Source organism: Stegostoma tigrinum, chromosome 42 (assembly GCF_030684315.1).
Source record: "Stegostoma tigrinum isolate sSteTig4 chromosome 42, sSteTig4.hap1, whole genome shotgun sequence".
Classification (NCBI taxonomy): Eukaryota; Metazoa; Chordata; class Chondrichthyes; order Orectolobiformes; family Stegostomatidae; genus Stegostoma; species Stegostoma tigrinum.
Window position 1 is genome coordinate 1,849,307 of NC_081395.1, and position 22,503 is coordinate 1,871,809.

A 22,503-nucleotide genomic window follows, 5' to 3' on the forward strand; every position below is an offset into this window, starting at 1 on the left:
CCCCTCTGTTTCAGCCCCTCTGTTTCTCGCCCACTGTTTCTGCCACTCTTTTTCAGCCCCTCAGTTAATCGCCCTCTGTTTCTCGCCCTCTGTTTCAGCCCCTCTGTTTCAGCCCCTCAGTTTCAGCCCCTCTGTTTCAGCCCCTCTGTTTCACGCCCTCTGTTTCTCGCTCTCTGTTTCTCGCCCTCTGTTTCAGCCCCTCTGTTTCTCGCCCTCTGTTTCAGCCCCTCTGTTTCAGCCCCTCTGTTTCAGCCCCTCTGTTTCTCGCCCTCTGTTTCTCGCCCTCTGTTTCAGCCCCTCTGTTTCAGCCCCTCTGTTTCAGCACCTCTGTTTCAGCCCCTCTGTTTCAGCCCCTATGTTTGAGCGCCTCTGTTTCAGCCCGTCTGTTTCTCGCCCTCTGTTTCAGTCCCTCTGTTTCAGCCCCTCTGTTTCAGCTCCTCTGATTCAGCCCTTCTGTTTCTCGCCCTCTGTTTCTAGCCCTCTGTTGCAGCCCCTCTGTTTCAGCCACTCTGTTTCAGCCCCTCTGTTTCAGCCCCTCTGTTTCTCGCCCTCTGTTTCAGCCCCTCTGTTTCAGCCCTTCTGTTTCAGCCCCTCTGTTTTAGCCCCGCTGTTTCTCGCCCTCTGTTTCTCGCTCTCTGTTTCTCGCACTCTGTTTCAGCCCCTCTGTTTCAGCCCCTCTGTTTCAGCCCCTCTGTTTCTCGCCCTCTGTTTCAGCCCCTCTGTTTCTCGCCCTCTGTTTCTCGCCCTCTTTTTCAGCCCCTATGTTTCAGCCCCTCTGTTTCAGCTCCTCTGATTCAGCCCTTCTGTTTCTCTCCCTCTGTTTCTAGCCCTCTGTTGCAGCCCCTCTGTTTCAGCCCCTCTGTTTCAGCCTCTCTGTTTCAGCCCCTCTGTTTCAGCCCCTCTGTTTCTCGCCCTATGTTTGAGCCCCTCTGTTTCAGCCCGTCTGTTTCTCGCCCTCTGTTTCAGCCCCTCTGTTTCAGCCCCTCTGTTTCAGCTCCTCTGATTCAGCCCTTCTGTTTCTCGCCCTCTGTTTCTAGCCCTCTGTTGCAGCCCCTCTGTTTCAGCCACTCTGTTTCAGCTCCTCTGTTTCAGCCCCTCTGTTTCTCGCCCTCTGTTTCAGCCCCTCTGTTTCAGCCCTTCTGTTTCAGCCCCTCTGTTTTAGCCCCTCTGTTTCTCGCCCTCTGTTTCTCGCTCTCTGTTTCTCGCACTCTGTTTCAGCCCCTCTGTTTCAGCCCCTCTGTTTCAGCCCCTCTGTTTCTCGCCCTCTGTTTCAGCCCCTCTGTTTCTCGCCCTCTGTTTCTCGCCCTCTGTTTCATCCCCTATGTTTCAGCCCCTCTGTTTCAGCCCCACTGTTTCAGCCCATCTGTTTCAGCCCCTCTGTTTCTCGCCCTCTGTTTCAGCCCCTCTGTTTCAGCCCCTCTGTTTCAGCCCCTCTGTTTCAGTCTCTCTGTTTCTCGCCCTCTGTTTCTCGCCCTCTGTTTCTCGCCCTCTGTTTCCGCCCCTCTGTTTCAGCCCCTCTGTTTCTCGCCCTCTGTTTCAGCCCCTCTGTTTCAGCCCCTCTGTTTCAGCCCCTCTGTTTCTCGCACTCCGTTTCAGCCCCTCTGTTTCAGCCCCTCTGTTTCACGCCCTCTGTTTCTCGCCCTCTTTTTCAGCCCCTCTGTTTCTCGCCCTCTGTTTCTCGCCCTCTGTTTCAGCCCCTCTGTTTCAGCCCCTCTGTTTCAGCCGCTCTGTTTCAGCCCCTCTGTATCAGCCCCTCTGTTTCAGCCCCTCTGTTTCAGCCCCTCTGTTTCAGCCCCTCAGCTTCAACCCCTCTGTTTCAGCCCCTCTGTTTCAGCCCCTCTGTTTCAGCCCCTCTGTTTCTCGCCCCCTGTTTCTCGCCCTCTGTATCTCGCTCTCTGTTTCAGCCCCTCTGTTTCAGCCTCTCTGTTTCAGCCCCTCTGTTTCAGCGCCTCTGTTTCTCGCCCTCTGTTTCAGCCCCTCTGTTTCAGCCCCTCTGTTTCAGCCCCTCTGTTTCTCGCCCTCTGTTTCTCGCCCTCTGTTGCAGCCCCTCTGTTTCAGCCCCTCTGTTTCAGCCCCTCTGTTTCAGCCCCTCAGTTTCAGCCCCTCTGTTTCAGCCCCTCTGTTTCTCGCCCTCTGTTTCTCGCTCTCTATTTCTCGCCCTCTGTTTCAGCCCCTCTGTTTCAGCCCCTCTGTTTCAGCCCCTCTGTTTCAGCCCCTCTGTTTCTCGCCCTCTGTTTCAGCCCCTCTGTTTCTCGCCCTCTGTTTCTCGCCCACTGTTTCAGCCCCTCTATTTCAGCCCCTCTGTTTCAGCCCCACTGTTTCAGCCCCTCTGTTTCAGCCCCTCTGTTTCTCGACCTCTGTTTCAGCCCGTCTGTTTCAGCCCCTCTGTTTCAGCCCCTCTGTTTCAGCCCCTCTGTTTCTCGCCCTCTGTTTCTCGCCCTCTGTTTCGCGCCCTCTGTTTCAGCCCCTCTGTTTCAGCCCCTCTGTTTCAGCCCAACTGTTTCTGCCCCTCTGTTTCTCGCCCTCTGTTTCTCGCCCTCTGTTTCTCACCCTCTGTTTCTCGCCATCTGTTTCAGCCCATCTGTTTCAGCCCCTCTGTTTCATCCCCTCTGTTTCTCGCCCTCTGTTTCAGCCCCTCTGTTTCAGCCCCTCTGTTTCTCGCCCACTGTTTCTGCCACTCTTTTTCAGCCCCTCAGTTTCTCGCCCTCTGTTTCTCGCCCTCTGTTTCAGCCCCTCTGTTTCAGCCCCTCAGTTTCAGCCCCTCTGTTTCAGCCCCTCTGTTTCACGCCCTCTGTTTCTCGCTCTCTGTTTCTCGCCCTCTGTTTCAGCCCCTCTGTTTCTCGCCCTCTGTTTCAGCCCCTCTGTTTCAGCCCCTCTGTTTCAGCCCCTCTGTTTCTCGCCCTCTGTTTCTCGCCCTCTGTTTCAGCCCCTCTGTTTCAGCCCCTCTGTTTCAGCACCTCTGTTTCAGCCCCTCTGTTTCAGCCCCTATGTTTGAGCCCCTCTGTTTCAGCCCGTCTGTTTCTCGCCCTCTGTTTCAGCCCCTCTGTTTCAGCCCCTCTGTTTCAGCTCCTCTGATTCAGCCCTTCTGTTTCTCGCCCTCTGTTTCTAGCCCTCTGTTGCAGCCCCTCTGTTTCAGCCCCTCTGTTTCTCGCCCTCTGTTTCAGCCCCTCTGTTTCAGCCCCTCTGTTTCAGCCACTCTGTTTCTCGCACTCTGTTTCTCGCCCTATGTTGCAGCCCTTCTGTTTCAGCCCCTCTGTTTCAGCCCCTCTGTTTCACACCCTCTGTTTCTCGCCCGCTGTTTCAGCCCCTCTGTTTCAGCCCCTCAGTTTCAGCCCCTCTGTTTCAGCCCCTCTGTTTCTCGCCCTCTGTTTCTCACCCTCTGTTTCTCGCCATCTGTTTCAGCCCATCTGTTTCAGCCCCTCTGTTTCATCCCCTCTGTTTCTCGCCCTCTGTTTCAGCCCCTCTGTTTCAGCCCCTCTGTTTCTCGCCCACTGTTTCTGCCACTCTTTTTCAGCCCCTCAGTTTCTCGCCCTCTGTTTCTCGCCCTCTGTTTCAGCCCCTCTGTTTCAGCCCCTCAGTTTCAGCCCCTCTGTTTCAGCCCCTCTGTTTCACGCCCTCTGTTTCTCGCTCTCTGTTTCTCGCCCTCTGTTTCAGCCCCTCTGTTTCTCGCCCTCTGTTTCAGCCCCTCTGTTTCAGCCCCTCTGTTTCAGCCCCTCTGTTTCTCGCCCTCTGTTTCTCGCCCTCTGTTTCAGCCCCTCTGTTTCAGCCCCTCTGTTTCAGCACCTCTGTTTCAGCCCCTCTGTTTCAGCCCCTATGTTTGAGCCCCTCTGTTTCAGCCCGTCTGTTTCTCGCCCTCTGTTTCAGCCCCTCTGTTTCAGCCCCTCTGTTTCAGCTCCTCTGATTCAGCCCTTCTGTTTCTCGCCCTCTGTTTCTAGCCCTCTGTTGCAGCCCCTCTGTTTCAGCCCCTCTGTTTCTCGCCCTCTGTTTCAGCCCCTCTGTTTCAGCCCCTCTGTTTCAGCCACTCTGTTTCTCGCACTCTGTTTCTCGCCCTATGTTGCAGCCCTTCTGTTTCAGCCCCTCTGTTTCAGCCCCTCTGTTTCACACCCTCTGTTTCTCGCCCGCTGTTTCAGCCCCTCTGTTTCAGCCCCTCAGTTTCAGCCCCTCTGTTTCAGCCCCTCTGTTTCTCGCCCTCTGTTTCTCGCTCTCTGTTTCTCGCCCTCTGTTTCAGCCCCTCTGTTTCAGCCCCTCTGTTTCAGCCCCTCTGTTTCAGCCCCTCTGTTTCAGCCCCTCTGTTTCTCGCCCTCTGTTTCAGCCCCTCTGTTTCTCACCCTCTGTTTCTCGCCCTCTGTTTCAGCCCCTCTGTTTCAGCACCTCTGTTTCAGCCCCACAGTTTCAGCCCCTCTCTTTCAGCCCCTCTGTTTCTCGCCCTCTGTTTCAGCCCCTCTGTTTCAGCCCCTCTGTTTCAGCCCCTCTGTTTCAGCCCCTCTGTTTCTCGCCCTCTGTTTCTCGCCCTCTGTTTCTCTCCCACTGTTTCTCGCCCTCTGTTTCAGCCCCTCTGTTTCAGCCCCTCTGTTTCAGCCCCTCTGTTTCAGCCCCTCTGTTTCTGCCCCTCTGTTTCTCGCCCTCTGTTTCTCGCCCTCTGTTTCTCAACCTCTGTTTCTCGCCATCTGTTTCAGCCCCACTGTTTCAGCCCCTCTGTTTCATCCCCTCTGTTTCTCGCCCTCTGTTTCAGCCCCTCTGTACCAGCCCCTCTGTTTCAGCCCCTCTTTTTCAGCCCCTCTGTTTCTCGCCCTCTGTTTCTCGCCCTCTGTTTCTCCCCCTCTGTTTCAGCCCCTCTGTTTCAGCCCCTCTGTTTCTCGCCCTCTGTTTCTCGCCCTCTGTTTCAGCCCCTCTGTTTCAGCCACTCTTTTTCTCGCCCACTGTTTCTCGCCCTCTGTTTCTCGCCCTATGTTTCAGCCCCTCTGTTTCAGCCCCTCTGTTTCAGCCCCTCTGTTTCTCGCCCTCTGTTTCTCGCCATCTGTTTCAGCCCCTCTGTTTCAGCCCCTCTGTTTCAGCCCCTCTGTTTCCACCCCTCTGTTTCAGCCCCTCTGTTTCTCGCCGTCTGTTTCAGCGCCTCTGTTTCATCCCCTCTGTTTAAGCCCCTCTGTTTCAGCCCCTCTGTTTCTCGCACTCCGTTTCAGCCCCTCTGTTTCAGCCCCTCTGTTTCACGCCCTCTGTTTCTCGCCCTCTTTTTCAGCCCCTCTGTTTCTCGCCCTCTGTTTCTCGCCCTCTGTTTCAGGCCCTCTGTTTCAGCCCCTCTCTTTCAGCCGCTCTGTTTCAGCCCCTCTGTATCAGCCCCTCTGTTTCAGCCCCTCTGTTTCAGCCCCTCTGTTTCAGCCCCTCTGTTTCTCGCCCTCTGTTTCTCGCCCTCTGTTGCAGCCCCTCTGTTTCAGCCCCTCTGTTTCAGCCCCTCTGTTTCAGCCCCTCTGTTTCAGCCCCTCTGTTTCAGCCCCTCAGTTTCAGCCCCTCTGTTTCAGCCCCTCTGTTTCTCGCCCTCTGTTTCTCGCTCTCTATTTCTCGCCCTCTGTTTCAGCCCCTCTGTTTCAGCCCCTCTGTTTCAGCCCCTCTGTTTCAGCCCCTCTGTTTCTCGCCCTCTGTTTCAGCCCCTCTGTTTCTCGCCCTCTGTTTCTCGCCCTCTGTTTCAGCCCCTATGTTTCAGCCCCTCTGTTTCAGCCCCACTGTTTCAGCCCCTCTGTTTCAGCCCCTCTGTTTCTCGACCTCTGTTTCAGCCCGTCTGTTTCAGCCCCTCTGTTTCAGCCCCTCTGTTTCAGCCCCTCTGTTTCTCGCCCTCTGTTTCTCGCCCTCTGTTTCGCGCCCTCTGTTTCAGCCCCTCTGTTTCAGCCCCTCTGTTTCAGCCCCTCTGTTTCAGCCCAACTGTTTCTGCCCCTCTGTTTCTCGCCCTCTGTTTCTCGCCCTCTGTTTCTCACCCTCTGTTTCTCGCCATCTGTTTCAGCCCCACTATTTCAGCCCCTCTGTTTCATCCCCTCTGTTTCTCGCCCTCTGTTTCAGCCCCTCTGTTTCAGCCCCTCTTTTTCTCGCCCACTGTTTCTGCCACTCTTTTTCAGCCCCTCAGTTAATCGCCCTCTGTTTCTCGCCCTCTGTTTCAGCCCCTCTGTTTCAGCCCCTCAGTTTCAGCCCCTCTGTTTCAGCCCCTCTGTTTCACGCCCTCTGTTTCTCGCTCTCTGTTTCTCGCCCTCTGTTTCAGCCCCTCTGTTTCTCGCCCTCTGTTTCAGCCCCTCTGTTTCAGCCCCTCTGTTTCAGCCCCTCTGTTTCTCGCCCTCTGTTTCTCGCCCTCTGTTTCAGCCCCTCTGTTTCAGCCCCTCTGTTTCAGCACCTCTGTTTCAGCCCCTCTGTTTCAGCCCCTATGTTTGAGCGCCTCTGTTTCAGCCCGTCTGTTTCTCGCCCTCTGTTTCAGTCCCTCTGTTTCAGCCCCTCTGTTTCAGCTCCTCTGATTCAGCCCTTCTGTTTCTCGCCCTCTGTTTCTAGCCCTCTGTTGCAGCCCCTCTGTTTCAGCCACTCTGTTTCAGCCCCTCTGTTTCAGCCCCTCTGTTTCTCGCCCTCTGTTTCAGCCCCTCTGTTTCAGCCCTTCTGTTTCAGCCCCTCTGTTTTAGCCCCGCTGTTTCTCGCCCTCTGTTTCTCGCTCTCTGTTTCTCGCACTCTGTTTCAGCCCCTCTGTTTCAGCCCCTCTGTTTCAGCCCCTCTGTTTCTCGCCCTCTGTTTCAGCCCCTCTGTTTCTCGCCCTCTGTTTCTCGCCCTCTGTTTCAGCCCCTATGTTTCAGCCCCTCTGTTTCAGCTCCTCTGATTCAGCCCTTCTGTTTCTCTCCCTCTGTTTCTAGCCCTCTGTTGCAGCCCCTCTGTTTCAGCCACTCTGTTTCAGCCTCTCTGTTTCAGCCCCTCTGTTTCAGCCCCTCTGTTTCTCGCCCTATGTTTGAGCCCCTCTGTTTCAGCCCGTCTGTTTCTCGCCCTCTGTTTCAGCCCCTCTGTTTCAGCCCCTCTGTTTCAGCTCCTCTGATTCAGCCCTTCTGTTTCTCGCCCTCTGTTTCTAGCCCTCTGTTGCAGCCCCTCTGTTTCAGCCACTCTGTTTCAGCTCCTCTGTTTCAGCCCCTCTGTTTCTCGCCCTCTGTTTCAGCCCCTCTGTTTCAGCCCTTCTGTTTCAGCCCCTCTGTTTTAGCCCCTCTGTTTCTCGCCCTCTGTTTCTCGCTCTCTGTTTCTCGCACTCTGTTTCAGCCCCTCTGTTTCAGCCCCTCTGTTTCAGCCCCTCTGTTTCTCGCCCTCTGTTTCAGCCCCTCTGTTTCTCGCCCTCTGTTTCTCGCCCTCTGTTTCATCCCCTATGTTTCAGCCCCTCTGTTTCAGCCCCACTGTTTCAGCCCATCTGTTTCAGCCCCTCTGTTTCTCGCCCTCTGTTTCAGCCCCTCTGTTTCAGCCCCTCTGTTTCAGCCCCTCTGTTTCAGTCTCTCTGTTTCTCGCCCTCTGTTTCTCGCCCTCTGTTTCTCGCCCTCTGTTTCCGCCCCTCTGTTTCAGCCCCTCTGTTTCTCGCCCTCTGTTTCAGCCCCTCTGTTTCAGCCCCTCTGTTTCAGCCCCTCTGTTTCTCGCACTCCGTTTCAGCCCCTCTGTTTCAGCCCCTCTGTTTCACGCCCTCTGTTTCTCGCCCTCTTTTTCAGCCCCTCTGTTTCTCGCCCTCTGTTTCTCGCCCTCTGTTTCAGCCCCTCTGTTTCAGCCCCTCTGTTTCAGCCGCTCTGTTTCAGCCCCTCTGTATCAGCCCCTCTGTTTCAGCCCCTCTGTTTCAGCCCCTCTGTTTCAGCCCCTCAGCTTCAAACCCCTCTGTTTCAGCCCCTCTGTTTCAGCCCCTCTGTTTCAGCCCCTCTGTTTCTCGCCCCCTGTTTCTCGCCCTCTGTATCTCGCTCTCTGTTTCAGCCCCTCTGTTTCAGCCTCTCTGTTTCAGCCCCTCTGTTTCAGCGCCTCTGTTTCTCGCCCTCTGTTTCAGCCCCTCTGTTTCAGCCCCTCTGTTTCAGCCCCTCTGTTTCTCGCCCTCTGTTTCTCGCCCTCTGTTGCAGCCCCTCTGTTTCAGCCCCTCTGTTTCAGCCCCTCTGTTTCAGCCCCTCAGTTTCAGCCCCTCTGTTTCAGCCCCTCTGTTTCTCGCCCTCTGTTTCTCGCTCTCTATTTCTCGCCCTCTGTTTCAGCCCCTCTGTTTCAGCCCCTCTGTTTCAGCCCCTCTGTTTCAGCCCCTCTGTTTCTCGCCCTCTGTTTCAGCCCCTCTGTTTCTCGCCCTCTGTTTCTCGCCCACTGTTTCAGCCCCTCTATTTCAGCCCCTCTGTTTCAGCCCCACTGTTTCAGCCCCTCTGTTTCAGCCCCTCTGTTTCTCGACCTCTGTTTCAGCCCGTCTGTTTCAGCCCCTCTGTTTCAGCCCCTCTGTTTCAGCCCCTCTGTTTCTCGCCCTCTGTTTCTCGCCCTCTGTTTCGCGCCCTCTGTTTCAGCCCCTCTGTTTCAGCCCCTCTGTTTCAGCCCCTCTGTTTCAGCCCAACTGTTTCAGCCCCTCTGTTTCTCGCCCTCTGTTTCTCGCCCTCTGTTTCTCACCCTCTGTTTCTCGCCATCTGTTTCAGCCCATCTGTTTCAGCCCCTCTGTTTCATCCCCTCTGTTTCTCGCCCTCTGTTTCAGCCCCTCTGTTTCAGCCCCTCTGTTTCTCGCCCACTGTTTCTGCCACTCTTTTTCAGCCCCTCAGTTTCTCGCCCTCTGTTTCTCGCCCTCTGTTTCAGCCCCTCTGTTTCAGCCCCTCAGTTTCAGCCCCTCTGTTTCAGCCCCTCTGTTTCACGCCCTCTGTTTCTCGCTCTCTGTTTCTCGCCCTCTGTTTCAGCCCCTCTGTTTCTCGCCCTCTGTTTCAGCCCCTCTGTTTCAGCCCCTCTGTTTCAGCCCCTCTGTTTCTCGCCCTCTGTTTCTCGCCCTCTGTTTCAGCCCCTCTGTTTCAGCCCCTCTGTTTCAGCACCTCTGTTTCAGCCCCTCTGTTTCAGCCCCTATGTTTGAGCCCCTCTGTTTCAGCCCGTCTGTTTCTCGCCCTCTGTTTCAGCCCCTCTGTTTCAGCCCCTCTGTTTCAGCTCCTCTGATTCAGCACTTCTGTTTCTCGCCCTCTGTTTCTAGCCCTCTGTTGCAGCCCCTCTGTTTCAGCCCCTCTGTTTCTCGCCCTCTGTTTCAGCCCCTCTGTTTCAGCCCCTCTGTTTCAGCCACTCTGTTTCTCGCACTCTGTTTCTCGCCCTATGTTGCAGCCCTTCTGTTTCAGCCCCTCTGTTTCAGCCCCTCTGTTTCACACCCTCTGTTTCTCGCCCGCTGTTTCAGCCCCTCTGTTTCAGCCCCTCAGTTTCAGCCCCTCTGTTTCAGCCCCTCTGTTTCTCGCCCTCTGTTTCTCGCTCTCTGTTTCTCGCCCTCTGTTTCAGCCCCTCTGTTTCAGCCCCTCTGTTTCAGCCCCTCTGTTTCAGCCCCTCTGTTTCAGCCCCTCTGTTTCTCGCCCTCTGTTTCAGCCCCTCTGTTTCTCACCCTCTGTTTCAGCCCCTCTGTTTCAGCACCTCTGTTTCAGCCCCACAGTTTCAGCCCCTCTCTTTCAGCCCCTCTGTTTCTCGCCCTCTGTTTCAGCCCCTCTGTTTCAGCCCCTCTGTTTCAGCCCCTCTGTTTCAGCCCCTCTGTTTCTCGCCCTCTGTTTCTCGCCCTCTGTTTCTCTCCCACTGTTTCTCGCCCTCTGTTTCAGCCCCTCTGTTTCAGCCCCTCTGTTTCAGCCCCTCTGTTTCAGCCCCTCTGTTTCTGCCCCTCTGTTTCTCGCCCTCTGTTTCTCGCCCTCTGTTTCTCAACCTCTGTTTCTCGCCATCTGTTTCAGCCCCACTGTTTCAGCCCCTCTGTTTCATCCCCTCTGTTTCTCGCCCTCTGTTTCTCGCCCTCTGTTTCTCCCCCTCTGTTTCAGCCCCTCTGTTTCAGCCCCTCTGTTTCTCGCCCTCTGTTTCTCGCCCTCTGTTTCAGCCCCTCTGTTTCAGCCACTCTTTTTCTCGCCCACTGTTTCTCGCCCTCTGTTTCTCGCCCTATGTTTCAGCCCCTCTGTTTCAGCCCCTCTGTTTCAGCCCCTCTGTTTCTCGCCCTCTGTTTCTCGCCCTCTGTTTCAGCCCCTCTGTTTCAGCCCCTCTGTTTCAGCCCCTCTGTTTCCACCCCTCTGTTTCAGCCCCTCTGTTTCTCGCCGTCTGTTTCAGCGCCTCTGTTTCAGCCCCTCTGTTTAAGCCCCTCTGTTTCAGCCCGTCTGTTTCTCGCCCTCTGTTTCTCGCCCTCTGTTTCAGCCCCTCTGTTTCAGCCCCTCTGTTTCAGCCTCTCTGTTTCAGCCCCTCTGTTTCAGCCCCTCTGTTTCTCGCCCTCTGTTTCAGCCCCTCTGTTTCAGCCCCTCTGTTTCAGCCCCTCTGTTTCTCGCCCTCTGTTTCTCGCCCTCTGTTGCAGCCCCTCTGTTTCAGCCCCTCTGTTTCAGCCCCTCTGTTTCAGTCCCTCTGTTTCTCGCCCTCTGTTTCTCGCCCTCTGTTTCTCGCCCTCTGTTTCAGCCCCTCTGTTTCAGCCCCTCTGTTTCTCGCCCACTGTTTCTGCCACTCTTTTTCAGCCCCTCAGTTTCTCGCCCTCTGTTTCTCGCCCTCTGTTTCAGCCCCTCTGTTTCAGCCCCTCAGTTTCAGCCCCTCTGTTTCAGCCCCTCTGTTTCACGCCCTCTGTTTCTCGCTCTCTGTTTCTCGCCCTCTGTTTCAGCCCCTCTGTTTCTCGCCCTCTGTTTCAGCCCCTCAGTTTCAGCCCCTCTGTTTCAGCCCCTCTGTTTCTCGCCCTCTGTTTCTCGCCCTCTGTTTCAGCCCCTCTGTTTCAGCCCCTCTGTTTCAGCACCTCTGTTTCAGCCCCTCTGTTTCAGCCCCTATGTTTGAGCCCCTCTGTTTCAGCCCGTCTGTTTCTCGCCCTCTGTTTCAGCCCCTCTGTTTCAGCCCCTCTGTTTCAGCTCCTCTGATTCAGCCCTTCTGTTTCTCGCCCTCTGTTTCTAGCCCTCTGTTGCAGCCCCTCTGTTTCAGCCCCTCTGTTTCTCGCCCTCTGTTTCAGCCCCTCTGTTTCAGCCCCTCTGTTTCAGCCACTCTGTTTCTCGCACTCTGTTTCTCGCCCTATGTTGCAGCCCTTCTGTTTCAGCCCCTCTGTTTCAGCCCCTCTGTTTCACACCCTCTGTTTCTCGCCCGCTGTTTCAGCCCCTCTGTTTCAGCCCCTCAGTTTCAGCCCCTCTGTTTCAGCCCCTCTGTTTCTCGCCCTCTGTTTCTCGCTCTCTGTTTCTCGCCCTCTGTTTCAGCCCCTCTGTTTCAGCCCCTCTGTTTCAGCCCCTCTGTTTCAGCCCCTCTGTTTCAGCCCCTCTGTTTCTCGCCCTCTGTTTCAGCCCCTCTGTTTCTCACCCTCTGTTTCTCGCCCTCTGTTTCAGCCCCTCTGTTTCAGCACCTCTGTTTCAGCCCCACAGTTTCAGCCCCTCTGTTTCAGCCCGTCTGTTTCTCGCCCTCTGTTTCAGCCCCTCTGTTTCAGCCCCTCTGTTTCAGCCCCTCTGTTTCAGCCCCTCTGTTTCTCGCCCTCTGTTTCTCGCCCTCTGTTTCTCACCCTCTGTTTCTCGCCATCTGTTTCTCGCCCTCTGTTTCAGCCCCTCTGTTTCAGCACCTCTGTTTCAGCCCCACAGTTTCAGCCCCTCTGTTTCAGCCCGTCTGTTTCTCGCCCTCTGTTTCAGCCCCTCTGTTTCAGCCCCTCTGTTTCAGCCCCTCTGTTTCAGCCCCTCTGTTTCTCGCCCTCTGTTTCTCGCCCTCTGTTTCTCTCCCACTGTTTCTCGCCCTCTGTTTCAGCCCCTCTGTTTCAGCCCCTCTGTTTCAGCCCCTCTGTTTCAGCCCCTCTGTTTCTGCCCCTCTGTTTCTCGCCCTCTGTTTCTCGCCCTCTGTTTCTCAACCTCTGTTTCTCGCCATCTGTTTCAGCCCCACTGTTTCAGCCCCTCTGTTTCATCCCCTCTGTTTCTCGCCCTCTGTTTCAGCCCCTCTGTACCAGCCCCTCTGTTTCAGCCCCTCTTTTTCAGCCCCTCTATTTCTCGCCCTCTGTTTCTCGCCCTCTGTTTCTCCCCCTCTGTTTCAGCCCCTCTGTTTCAGCCCCTCTGTTTCTCGCCCTCTGTTTCTCGCCCTCTGTTTCAGCCCCTCTGTTTCAGCCACTCTTTTTCTCGCCCACTGTTTCTCGCCCTCTGTTTCTCGCCCTATGTTTCAGCGCCTCTGTTTCAGCCCCTCTGTTTCAGCCCCTCTGTTTCTCGCCCTCTGTTTCTCGCCCTCTGTTTCAGCCCCTCTGTTTCAGCCCCTCTGTTTCAGCCCCTCTGTTTCCGCCCCTCTGTTTCAGCCCCTCTGTTTCTCGCCGTCTGTTTCAGCGCCTCTGTTTCAGCCCCTCTGTTTAAGCCCCTCTGTTTCAGCCCGTCTGTTTCTCGCCCTCTGTTTCTCGCCCTCTGTTTCAGCCCCTCTGTTTCAGCCCCTCTGTTTCAGCCTCTCTGTTTCAGCCCCTCTGTTTCAGCCCCTCTGTTTCTCGCCCTCTGTTTCAGCCCCTCTGTTTCAGCCCCTCTGTTTCAGCCCCTCTGTTTCTCGCCCTCTGTTTCTCGCCCTCTGTTGCAGCCCCTCTGTTTCAGCCCCTCTGTTTCAGCCCCTCTGTTTCAGTCCCTCTGTTTCTCGCCCTCTGTTTCTCGCCCTCTGTTTCTCGCCCTCTGTTTCAGCCCCTCTGTTTCAGCCCCTCTGTTTCTCGCCCTCTGTTTCAGCCCCTCTGTTTCAGCCCCTCTGTTTCAGCCCCTCTGTTTCTCGCACTCCGTTTCAGCCCCTCTGTTTCAGCCCCTCTGTTTCACGCCCTCTGTTTCTCGCCCTCTTTTTCAGCCCCTCTGTTTCTCGCCCTCTGTTTCTCGCCCTCTGTTTCAGGCCCTCTGTTTCAGCCCCTCTGTTTCAGCCCCTCTGTTTCACGCCCTCTGTTTCTCGCCCTCTTTTTCAGCCCCTCTGTTTCTCGCCCTCTGTTTCTCGCCCTATGTTGCAGCCCTTCTGTTTCAGCCCCTCTGTTTCAGCCCCTCTGTTTCACACCCTCTGTTTCTCGCCCGCTGTTTCAGCCCCTCTGTTTCAGCCCCTCAGTTTCAGCCCCTCTGTTTCAGCCCCTCTGTTTCTCGCCCTCTGTTTCTCGCCCTCTGTTTCAGGCCCTCTGTTTCAGCCCCTCTGTTTCAGCCGCTCTGTTTCAGCCCCTCTGTATCAGCCCCTCTGTTTCAGCCCCTCTGTTTCAGCCCCTCTGTTTCAGCCCCTCTGTTTCTCGCCCTCTGTTTCTCGCCCTCTGTTGCAGCCCCTCTGTTTCAGCCCCTCTGTTTCAGCCCCTCTGTTTCAGCCCCTCTGTTTCAGCCCCTCTGTTTCAGCCCCTCAGTTTCAGCCCCTCTGTTTCAGCCCCTCTGTTTCTCGCCCTCTGTTTCTCGCTCTCTATTTCTCGCCCTCTGTTTCAGCCCCTCTGTTTCAGCCCCTCTGTTTCAGCCCCTCTGTTTCAGCCCCTCTGTTTCTCGCCCTCTGTTTCAGCCCCTCTGTTTCTCGCCCTCTGTTTCTCGCCCTCTGTTTCAGCCCCTCTATTTCAGCCCCTCTGTTTCAGCCCCACTGTTTCAGCCCCTCTGTTTCAGCCCCTCTGTTTCTCGACCTCTGTTTCAGCCCGTCTGTTTCAGCCCCTCTGTTTCAGCCCCTCTGTTTCAGCCCCTCTGTTTCTCGCCCTCTGTTTCTCGCCCTCTGTTTCGCGCCCTCTGTTTCAGCCCCTCTGTTTCAGCCCCTCTGTTTCAGCCCCTCTGTTTCAGTCCAACTGTTTCTGCCCCTCTGTTTCTCGCCCTCTGTTTCTCGCCCTCTGTTTCTCACCCTCTGTTTCTCGCCATCTGTTTCAGCCCCAGTATTTCAGCCCCTCTGTTTCATCCCCTCTGTTTCTCGCCCTCTGTTTCAGCCCCTCTGTTTCAGCCCCTCTGTTTCTCGCCCACTGTTTCTGCCACTCTTTTTCAGCCCCTCAGTTAATCGCCCTCTGTTTCTCGCCCTCTGTTTCAGCCCCTCTGTTTCAGCCCCTCAGTTTCAGCCCCTCTGTTTCAGCCCCTCTGTTTCACGCCCTCTGTTTCTCGCTCTCTGTTTCTCGCCCTCTGTTTCAGCCCCTCTGTTTCTCGCCCTCTGTTTCAGCCCCTCTGTTTCAGCCCCTCTGTTTCAGCCCCTCTGTTTCTCGCCCTCTGTTTCTCGCCCTCTGTTTCTCGCCCTATGTTTCAGCCCCTCTGTTTCAGCCCCTCTGTTTCAGCCCCTCTGTTTCTCGCCCTCTGTTTCTCGCCCTCTGTTTCAGCCCCTCTGTTTCAGCCCCTCTGTTTCAGCCCCTCTGTTTCCGCCCCTCTGTTTCAGCCCCTCTGTTTCTCGCCGTCTGTTTCAGCGCCTCTGTTTCAGCCCCTCTGTTTAAGCCCCTCTGTTTCAGCCCGTCTGTTTCTCGCCCTCTGTTTCTCGCCCTCTGTTTCAGCCCCTCTGTTTCAGCCCCTCTGTTTCAGCCTCTCTGTTTCAGCCCCTCTGTTTCAGCCCCTCTGTTTCTCGCCCTCTGTTTCAGCCCCTCTGTTTCAGCCCCTCTGTTTCAGCCCCTCTGTTTCTCGCCCTCTGTTTCTCGCCCTCTGTTGCAGCCCCTCTGTTTCAGCCCCTCTGTTTCAGCCCCTCTGTTTCAGTCCATCTGTTTCTCGCCCTCTGTTTCTCGCCCTCTGTTTCTCGCCCTCTGTTTCAGCCCCTCTGTTTCAGCCCCTCTGTTTCTCGCCCTCTGTTTCAGCCCCTCTGTTTCAGCCCCTCTGTTTCAGCCCCTCTGTTTCTCGCACTCCGTTTCAGCCCCTCTGTTTCAGCCCCTCTGTTTCACGCCCTCTGTTTCTCGCCCTCTTTTTCAGCCCCTCTGTTTCTCGCCCTCTGTTTCTCGCCCTCTGTTTCAGGCCCTCTGTTTCAGCCCCTCTGTTTCAGCCCCTCTGTTTCACGCCCTCTGTTTCTCGCCCTCTTTTTCAGCCCCTCTGTTTCTCGCCCTCTGTTTCTCGCCCTATGTTGCAGCCCTTCTGTTTCAGCCCCTCTGTTTCAGCCCCTCTGTTTCACACCCTCTGTTTCTCGCCCGCTGTTTCAGCCCCTCTGTTTCAGCCCCTCAGTTTCATCCCCTCTGTTTCAGCCCCTCTGTTTCTCGCCCTCTGTTTCTCGCCCTCTGTTTCAGGCCCTCTGTTTCAGCCCCTCTGTTTCAGCCGCTCTGTTTCAGCCCCTCTGTATCAGCCCCTCTGTTTCAGCCCCTCTGTTTCAGCCCCTCTGTTTCAGCCCCTCTGTTTCTCGCCCTCTGTTTCTCGCCCTCTGTTGCAGCCCCTCTGTTTCAGCCCCTCTGTTTCAGCCCCTCTGTTTCAGCCCCTCTGTTTCAGCCCCTCAGTTTCAGCCCCTCTGTTTCAGCCCCTCTGTTTCTCGCCCTCTGTTTCTCGCTCTCTATTTCTCGCCCTCTGTTTCAGCCCCTCTGTTTCAGCCCCTCTGTTTCAGCCCCTCTGTTTCAGCCCCTCTGTTTCTCGCCCTCTGTTTCAGCCCCTCTGTTTCTCGCCCTCTGTTTCTCGCCCTCTGTTTCAGCCCCTCTATTTCAGCCCCTCTGTTTCAGCCCCACTGTTTCAGCCCCTCTGTTTCAGCCCCTCTGTTTCTCGACCTCTGTTTCAGCCCGTCTGTTTCAGCCCCTCTGTTTCAGCCCCTCTGTTTCAGCCCCTCTGTTTCTCGCCCTCTGTTTCTCGCCCTCTGTTTCGCGCCCTCTGTTTCAGCCCCTCTGTTTCAGCCCCTCTGTTTCAGCCCCTCTGTTTCAGTCCAACTGTTTCTGCCCCTCTGTTTCTCGCCCTCTGTTTCTCGCCCTCTGTTTCTCACCCTCTGTTTCTCGCCATCTGTTTCAGCCCCACTATTTCAGCCCCTCTGTTTCATCCCCTCTGTTTCTCGCCCTCTGTTTCAGCCCCTCTGTTTCAGCCCCTCTGTTTCTCGCCCACTGTTTCTGCCACTCTTTTTCAGCCCCTCAGTTAATCGCCCTCTGTTTCTCGCCCTCTGTTTCAGCCCCTCTGTTTCAGCCCCTCAGTTTCAGCCCCTCTGTTTCAGCCCCTCTGTTTCACGCCCTCTGTTTCTCGCTCTCTGTTTCTCGCCCTCTGTTTCAGCCCCTCTGTTTCTCGCCCTCTGTTTCAGCCCCTCTGTTTCAGCCCCTCTGTTTCAGCCCCTCTGTTTCTCGCCCTCTGTTTCTCGCCCTCTGTTTCAGCCCCTCTGTTTCAGCCCCTCTGTTTCAGCACCTCTGTTTCAGCCCCTCTGTTTCAGCCCCTATGTTTGAGCGCCTCTGTTTCAGCCAGTCTGTTTCTCGCCCTCTGTTTCAGCCCCTCTGTTTCAGCCCCTCTGTTTCAGCTCCTCTGATTCAGCCCTTCTGTTTCTCACCCTCTGTTTCTAGCCCTCTGTTGCAGCCCCTCTGTTTCAGCCACTCTGTTTCAGCCCCTCTGTTTCAGCCCCTCTGTTTCTCGCCCTCTGTTTCAGCCCCTCTGTTTCAGCCCTTCTGTTTCAGCCCCTCTGTTTTAGCCCCGCTGTTTCTCGCCCTCTGTTTCTCGCTCTCTGTTTCTCGCCCTCTGTTTCTCGCCCTCTGTTTCAGCCCCTCTGTTTCAGCCCCTCTGTTTCTCGCCCTCTGTTTCAGCCCCTCTGTTTCAGCCCCTCTGTTTCAGCCCCTCTGTTTCTCGCGCTCCGTTTCAGCCCCTCTGTTTCAGCCCCTCTGTTTCACGCCCTCTGTTTCTCGCCCTCTTTTTCAGCCCCTCTGTTTCTCGCCCTCTGTTTCTCGCCCTCTGTTTCAGGCCCTCTGTTTCAGCCCCTCTGTTTCAGCCCCTCTGTTTCAGCCCCTCAGTTTCAGCCCCTCTGTTTCAGCCCCTCTGTTTCTCGCCCTCTGTTTCTCGCTCTCTGTTTCTCGCCCTCTGTTTCAGCCCCTCTGTATCTCGCCCTCTGTTTCAGCCCCTCTGTTTCAGCCCCTCTGTTTCAGCCCCTCTGTTTCTAGCCCTATGTTTCAGCCCCTCTGTTTCAGCCCTTCTGTTTCAGCCCCTCTGTTTTAGCCCCTCTGTTTCTCGCCCTCTGTTTCTCGCTCTCTGTTTCTCGCACTCTGTTTCAGCCCCTCTGTTTCTCGCCCTCTGTTTCAGCCCCTCTGTTTCTCGCCCTCTGTTTCTCGCCCTCTGTTTCAGCCCCTATGTTTCAGCCCCTCTGTTTCAGCCCCACTGTTTCAGCCCATCTGTTTCAGCCCCTCTGTTTCTCGCCCTCTGTTTCAGCCCCTCTGTTTCAGCAACCTCTGTTTCAGCCCCTCTGTTTCAGCCCCTCTGTTTCTGCCCCTCTGTTTCTCGCCCTCTGTTTCTCGCCCTCTGTTTCTCACCCTCTGTTTCTCGCCATCTGTTTCAGCCCCCCTGTTTCAGCCCCTCTGTTTCTCGCCATCTGTTTCTCGCCCTCTGTTTCTCGCCCTCTGTTTCAGCCCCTCTGTTTCAGCCCCTCTGTTTCTCGCCCTCTGTTTGAGCCCCTCTGTTTCAGCCCCTGTGTTTCAGCCCCTCTGTTTCTCTCCCTCCGTTTCAGCCCCTCTGTTTCAGCCCCTCTGTTTCACGCCCTCTGTTTCTCGCCCTCTTTTTCAGCCCCTCTGTTTCTCGCCCTCTGTTTCTCGCCATCTGTTTCAGGCCCTCTGTTTCAGCCCCTCTGTTTCAGCCCCTCTGTTTCAGCCCCTCAGTTTCAGCCCCTCTGTTTCAGCCCCTCTGTTTCTCGCCCTCTGTTTCTCGCTCTCTGTTTCTCGCCCTCTGTTTCAGCCCCTCTGTATCTCGCCCTCTGTTTCAGCCCCTCTGTTTCAGCCCCTCTGTTTCAGCGCCTCAGTTTCTCGCCCTCTGTTTCTCGCCCTCTGTTTCAGCCCCTCTGTTTTAGCCCCTCTGTTTCTCGCCCTCTGTTTCTCGCTCTCTATTTCTCGCACTCTGTTTCAGCCCCTCTGTTTCAGCCCGTCTGTTTCAGCCCCTCTGTTTCTCGCCCTCTGTTTCAGCCCCTCTGTTTCTCGCCCTCTGTTTCTCGCCCTCTGTTTCAGCCCCTATGTTTCAGCCCCTCTGTTTCAGCCCCACTGTTTCAGCCCATCTGTTTCAGCCCCTCTGTTTCTCGCCCTCTGTTTCAGCCCCTCTGTTTCAGCCCCTCTGTTTCAGCCCCTCTGTTTCAGTCCCTCTGTTTCTCGCCCTCTGTTTCTCGCCCTCTGTTTCTCGCGCTCTGTTTCAGCCCCTCTGTTTCAGCCCCTCTGTTTCTCGCCCTCTGTTTCAGCCCCTCTGTTTCAGCCCCTCTGTTTCAGCCCCTCTGTTTCTCGCACTCCGTTTCAGCCCCTCTGTTTCAGCCCCTCTGTTTCACGCCCTCTGTTTCTCGCCCTCTTTTTCAGCCCCTCTGTTTCTCGCCCTCTGTTTCTCGCCCTCTGTTTCAGGCCCTCTGTTTCAGCCCCTCTGTTTCAGCCGCTCTGTTTCAGCACCTCTGTATCAGCCCCTCTGTTTCAGCCCCTCTGTTTCAGCCCCTCTGTTTCAGCCCCTCTGTTTCTCGCCCTCTGTTTCTCGCCCTCTGTTGCAGCCCCTCTGTTTCAGCCCCTCTGTTTCAGCCCCTCTGTTTCAGCCCCTCTGTTTCAGCCCCTCTGTTTCAGCCCCTCAGTTTCAGCCCCTCTGTTTCAGCCCCTCTGTTTCTCGCCCTCTGTTTCTCGCTCTCTATTTCTCGCCCTCTGTTTCAGCCCCTCTGTTTCAGCCCCTCTGTTTCAGCCCCTCTGTTTCAGCCCCTCTGTTTCTCGCCCTCTGTTTCAGCCCCTCTGTTTCTCGCCCTCTGTTTCTCGCCCTCTGTTTCAGCCCCTATGTTTCAGCCCCTCTGTTTCAGCCCCACTGTTTCAGCCCCTCTGTTTCAGCCCCTCTGTTTCTCGACCTCTGTTTCAGCCCGTCTGTTTCAGCCCCTCTGTTTCAGCCCCTCTGTTTCAGCCCCTCTGTTTCTCGCCCTCTGTTTCTCGCCCTCTGTTTCGCGCCCTCTGTTTCAGCCCCTCTGTTTCAGCCCCTGTGTTTCAGCCCCTCTGTTTCAGCCCAACTGTTTCTGCCCCTCTGTTTCTCGCCCTCTGTTTCTCGCCCTCTGTTTCTCACCCTCTGTTTCTCGCCATCTGTTTCAGCCCCACTATTTCAGCCCCTCTGTTTCATCCCCTCTGTTTCTCGCCCTCTGTTTCAGCCCCTCTGTTTCAGCCCCTCTGTTTCTCGCCCACTGTTTCTGCCACTCTTTTTCAGCCCCTCAGATAATCGCCCTCTGTTTCTCGCCCTCTGTTTCAGCCCCTCTGTTTCAGCCCCTCAGTTTCAGCCCCTCTGTTTCAGCCCCTCTGTTTCACGCCCTCTGTTTCTCGCTCTCTGTTTCTCGCCCTCTGTTTCAGCCCCTCTGTTTCTCGCCCTCTGTTTCAGCCCCTCTGTTTCAGCCCCTCTGTTTCAGCCCCTCTGTTTCTCGCCCTCTGTTTCTCGCCCTCTGTTTCAGCCCCTCTGTTTCAGCCCCTCTGTTTCAGCACCTCTGTTTCAGCCCCTCTGTTTCAGCCCCTATGTTTGAGCGCCTCTGTTTCAGCCCGTCTGTTTCTCGCCCTCTGTTTCAGCCCCTCTGTTTCAGCCCCTCTGTTTCAGCTCCTCTGAATCAGCCCTTCTGTTTCTCGCCCTCTGTTTCTAGCCCTCTGTTGCAGCCCCTCTGTTTCAGCCACTCTGTTTCAGCCCCTCTGTTTCAGCCCCTCTGTTTCTCGCCCTCTGTTTCAGCCCCTCTGTTTCAGCCCTTCTGTTTCAGCCCCTCTGTTTTAGCCCCGCTGTTTCTCGCCCTCTGTTTCTCGCTCTCTGTTTCTCGCACTCTGTTTCAGCCCCTCTGTTTCAGCCCCTCTGTTTCAGCCCCTCTGTTTCTCGCCCTCTGTTTCAGCCCCTCTGTTTCTCGCCCTCTGTTTCTCGCCCTCTGTTTCAGCCCCTATGTTTCAGCCCCTCTGTTTCAGCTCCTCTGATTCAGCCCTTCTGTTTCTCTCCCTCTGTTTCTAGCCCTCTGTTGCAGCCCCTCTGTTTCAGCCACTCTGTTTCAGCCCCTCTGTTTCAGCCCTTCTGTTTCAGCCCCTCTGTTTCTCGCCCTATGTTTGAGCCCCTCTGTTTCAGCCCGTCTGTTTCTCGCCCTCTGTTTCAGCCCCTCTGTTTCAGCCCCTCTGGTTCAGCTCCTCTGATTCAGCCCTTCTGTTTCTCGCCCTCTGTTTCTAGCCCTCTGTTGCAGCCCCTCTGTTTCAGCCACTCTGTTTCAGCTCCTCTGTTTCAGCCCCTCTGTTTCTCGCCCTCTGTTTCAGCCCCTCTGTTTCAGCCCTTCTGTTTCAGCCCCTCTGTTTTAGCCCCTCTGTTTCTCGCCCTCTGTTTCTCGCTCTCTGTTTCTCGCACTCTGTTTCAGCCCCTCTGTTTCAGCCCCTCTGTTTCAGCCCCTCTGTTTCTCGCCCTCTGTTTCAGCCCCTCTGTTTCTCGCCCTCTGTTTCTCGCCCTCTGTTTCATCCCCTATGTTTCAGCCCCTCTGTTTCAGCCCCACTGTTTCAGCCCATCTGTTTCAGCCCCTCTGTTTCTCGCCCTCTGTTTCAGCCCCTCTGTTTCAGCCCCTCTGTTTCAGCCCCTCTGTTTCAGTCTCTCTGTTTCTCGCCCTCTGTTTCTCGCCCTCTGTTTCTCGCCCTCTGTTTCCGCCCCTCTGTTTCAGCCCCTCTGTTTCTCGCCCTCTGTTTCAGCCCCTGTGTTTCAGCCCCTCTGTTTCAGCCCCTCTGTTTCTCGCACTCCGTTTCAGCCCCTCTGTTTCAGCCCCTCTGTTTCACGCCCTCTGTTTCTCGCCCTCTTTTTCAGCCCCTCTGTTTCTCGCCCTCTGTTTCTCGCCCTCTGTTTCAGCCCCTCTGTTTCAGCCCCTCTGTTTCAGCCGCTCTGTTTCAGCCCCTCTGTATCAGCCCCTCTGTTTCAGCCCCTCTGTTTCAGCCCCTCTGTTTCAGCCCCTCAGCTTCAACCCCTCTGTTTCAGCCCCTCTGTTTCAGCCCCTCTGTTTCAGCCCCTCTGTTTCTCGCCCCCTGTTTCTCGCCCTCTGTATCTCGCTCTCTGTTTCAGCCCCTCTGTTTCAGCCTCTCTGTTTCAGCCCATCTGTTTCAGCGCCTCTGTTTCTCGCCCTCTGTTTCAGCCCCTCTGTTTCAGCCCCTCTGTTTCAGCCCCTCTGTTTCTCGCCCTCTGTTTCTCGCCCTATGTTGCAGCCCCTCTGTTTCAGCCCCTCTGTTTCAGCCCCTCTGTTTCAGCCCCTCTGTTTCTCGCCCTCTGTTTCAGCCCCTCTGTTTCAGCCCCTCAGTTTCAGCCCCTCTGTTTCAGCCCCTCTGTTTCTCGCCCTCTGTTTCTCGCTCTCTATTTCTCGCCCTCTGTTTCAGCCCCTCTGTTTCAGCCCCTCTGTTTCAGCACCTCTGTTTCAGCCCCTCTGTTTCTCGCCCTCTGTTTCAGCCCCTCTGTTTCTCGCCCTCTGTTTCTCGCCCACTGTTTCAGCCCCTCTATTTCAGCCCCTCTGTTTCAGCCCCACTGTTTCAGCCCCTCTGTTTCAGCCCCTCTGTTTCTCGACCTCTGTTTCAGCCCGTCTGTTTCAGCCCCTCTGTTTCAGCCCCTCTGTTTCAGCCCCTCTGTTTCTCGCTCTCTATTTCTCGCACTCTGTTTCAGCCCCTCTGTTTCAGCCCGTCTGTTTCAGCCCCTCTGTTTCTCGCCCTCTGTTTCAGCCCCTCTGTTTCTCGCCCTCTGTTTCTCGCCCTCTGTTTCAGCCCCTATGTTTCAGCCCCTCTGTTTCAGCCCCACTGTTTCAGCCCATCTGTTTCAGCCCCTCTGTTTCTCGCCCTCTGTTTCAGCCCCTCTGTTTCAGCCCCTCTGTTTCAGCCCCTCTGTTTCAGTCCCTCTGTTTCTCGCCCTCTGTTTCTCGCCCTCTGTTTCTCGCGCTCTGTTTCAGCCCCTCTGTTTCAGCCCCTCTGTTTCTCGCCCTCTGTTTCAGCCCCTCTGTTTCAGCCCCTCTGTTTCAGCCCCTCTGTTTCTCGCACTCCGTTTCAGCCCCTCTGTTCCAGCCCCTCTGTTTCACGCCCTCTGTTTCTCGCCCTCTTTTTCAGCCCCTCTGTTTCTCGCCCTCTGTTTCTCGCCCTCTGTTTCAGGCCCTCTGTTTCAGCCCCTCTGTTTCAGCCGCTCTGTTTCAGCACCTCTGTATCAGCCCCTCTGTTTCAGCCCCTCTGTTTCAGCCCCTCTGTTTCAGCCCCTCTGTTTCTCGCCCTCTGTTTCTCGCCCTCTGTTGCAGCCCCTCTGTTTCAGCCCCTCTGTTTCAGCCCCTCTGTTTCAGCCCCTCTGTTTCAGCCCCTCTGTTTCAGCCCCTCAGTTTCAGCCC